We start from the raw sequence: 3030 nt of genomic DNA, 5'->3' as shown, positions 1-3030 counted from the left end.
GAAAATGAGCTGATTCCGGGAACCCAAGAGGCAAGCAAATTTTGGGAATGATGAGGGCAACAAATGTATAGATGTGCTCTACACAATTGATCTATGTATTGTGATGAATTTTATGAGCCCCAATAAATTGATTTTTTTTAAAAGACCAAAAAAAGCATAGCATTGTGAATGAGGGGGAGTGCAGAGTGGGGACCCAGGGCCCATCTGTGGGCAATTGCTTGACACATGGATGTATGTGTGGATTGTGATAAGAGTTGTACAACCTCCCAATACAATGATTTAATTATTTTTTTAAAAAAGACAGCATGCCAGTGAGTCCCTCCATCAAAAAATGACTGCACAGGGTGCTGTGTTCACATCCAGGCGGTTGGCTGGATGAAAGTGGGAGCCCAGTTTCCATGCCCCCTGGATGCCAATGGTGTCCTCGTTTTTGTTACGTTGACTTTGAGTCCAGAGATTTAGAAAAGGGCCTTTTCCTTACATGACTGGTCAGCATCACGCTGAGTAGCGCAGAAAGCTGGCTGGACGGCACCTCACCCCCTGCAGGACCAGAGCAAATGCTGATCCACACAGATAGAAGCACTGGACGCTTCACCTGGCGTTTGATTAACATGGCCAACCTGAGGCTGCCTTCTCAGCACCCCGGGGACCTGGGTGCCACACACCACGTGTTTAAGAAGACTAGACTAGACTTCCTTAGAGATAAAGAGCAACATGTGTGCAAATTAAATATGAAGTGCATAGCATTCGCTTAAAAAATGATCCCATGGTGGGAGGTTAGCTGTAAAAGAAACAGGACCGGCTATGAGCTGGAAATGGAACCGTCTGAGCAAAGGGCCCCTCTGCTGGCTCTTTACCTTACCATGGGTGTGGACTGTTCTCCAGCTGGAGTTGCCTGCTGCTGACAAGCGCTTCCTGGAAAGGCTCTAGCCAGTTGTCAGGTTACATTACTTGGGTCTGTTTAACAAGCTGGAGGAGTGGCTGACAAGCTCCCCCTGGACCAGCTTAGTCACCTCTCACATGGGGATACTTAAGTAATCAGGCTGCAGTTACCAGGGCTGTGTAACAAACAGTCCCTAATGCAGTGACTCTGTGAAATGATTTCCACGAGTTTGCAATGTGACCAGCACACGATGGGGACAGTTTGTCCTGTGTCCTTGTCCACGGGAGCAGAGGGGTCTGGAATCCTCTGGAGGGTCATCAGGACTGCATGCTGACTCAGACTCTATCAAGGCTGGGTCAGGACACATGCAGGTACTCCTCCTCACACCGTGGCAGCTGATTTCAAGGTGAGCATTGTAAGGGCGTGCCAGCCTTGCATGCTGCGTGATCATATCATCCCAGCACACTCTATGGATTGGAGCAGTCTGGAGCCCAGCCAGATTCAAGTAAAAGGTATATACATGGAGGAAGGAGGTGTCTGTGGGAATGGCAGTTTCTGGAAGACCGAAAATACTGCTATGGCCATTTGGAGAAATACCCAAGGAGCAGGGCAGCACTGTTCCCAGTCGCCTGCTGTTCCAGGGCTGGTGCATGGCCTCCTCAGGGGGACTCTGGGGACCTGGAGGCGGGACTGGATTTGGCCCCTTGCTTCCTTACCCATGCAGGCTGCATGCCCCAACTCCTACTCCCACACTGCCCCACCCCCGCAAGACAGCCTCTTCCTGTCTCTCTCCCACCTGTCTATCACAACGGGAAGCCCCATGTGGTTCTCCAGCCTCCTGCCTCCACGGCCACTGGCTGGGAGCTCTCGCTTTGGTCCCCTGGGCATCACACCCAGGGCCTCCACTTGCTAGCAACTGAGGAAAGGGATATGGGTGAAGGTCATGTCAATTATGGGTAGGATCGCACAGCCAGTTATTGCAAAAAGTTGTGCGCTGGGTGTAGTTTCAGGGGGAAAAGAGTCAGTCCCTTGGATGGGAGGCTTGAAGCCAGTGTTTCGTGGGCCTCCAGACACTTGGCTTGACCCCGTGTCCAGTGCACCCTCACTATTCATTACCTGGTGTCCAGGGCCTTAAAGGTTGGCCAGCAGGCATCCAGGACACAGCAGCTGGTCTCTGCTCACCAGAGAGAGTAGAAGTGGAGGAGCAAGTGGAAGGTGTGGCCCCAAGGACAAGCACCTCCTTTGCCATGAGACCAGAAGAGCTGCATGGTGCCCAGTTCTCCTCACGGAATATTTTGATTTCATGGGGAAATCCTGATCTAAAGGTGTGTGTGTGTGTGTGTGTGTGAGAGAGAGAGAGAGAGAGAGAGAGAACAGAATCTACAATTCTCATAGGCTATAGGTTTTCTGAAGGCATAACTGCTGGATGAAACACTGGAACCACTGCCCAGGAGGCTATTTAAACACTAAAGCAAAGCTATGCCCAGCATCTTCTTCCAAGCACTGGCTCAGGGTAACTACCCCGTTTCCCCAAAAATAAGACAGTGTCTTGTCGGAGCCTGCCGACAAGTCAAACGGTCCTGGAAGGGGGAGTGAGGATTAAGGAAAAAGAGAGAGACAAAGTATTGGGAGGGCAACAGTGAATACTGAAGCCCCGAGTTTATTCTACATCTTCCTTTTATACATGCAGAAACAACCCAGGGTTATATTTTTCTCATTGTTAAGCAAGCACATTGGATACACATCAACAACTCTATGTTTTTCCAAACCAAGCATCCTTGAGAAAATTAACCATCCTGATTTCCCAGAACTCGCATACATCCTTGTTCCTTTTCTTAGTCTCAATGTCAAGCAGCGGAAGCAAACAGCAGATACTGACACCTGGGTCGTGAGACTTCTCAGCCGTTTCAAGGCTGAGAGTCTTAATGGCCTTCAACAGTGTCTTATATTAATTTTTGCTCCCAAAGATGTGCTAGGTCTTAATTTCAGGGGATGTCTTATTTTTCTATGAAGAAGAATACAGTACACATTTATTATTTATTGTTTTATTAAAAGAGACCTCGCACTTCCTGTCTGCTCTGGCTGCCCTGCAGAGGCAGCAGTGTCTGCTACAGTCCAGAGTCCAGATTTACGGTAGCTGGTGGGGG

Source organism: Echinops telfairi, unplaced genomic scaffold (genome assembly GCF_000313985.2).
Source record: "Echinops telfairi isolate 266 unplaced genomic scaffold, ASM31398v2 ScPeMD7_2291;HRSCAF=2852, whole genome shotgun sequence".
NCBI classification, from domain to species: domain Eukaryota; kingdom Metazoa; phylum Chordata; class Mammalia; order Afrosoricida; family Tenrecidae; genus Echinops; species Echinops telfairi.
Note: the sequence above shows the minus strand (reverse complement) of the source record.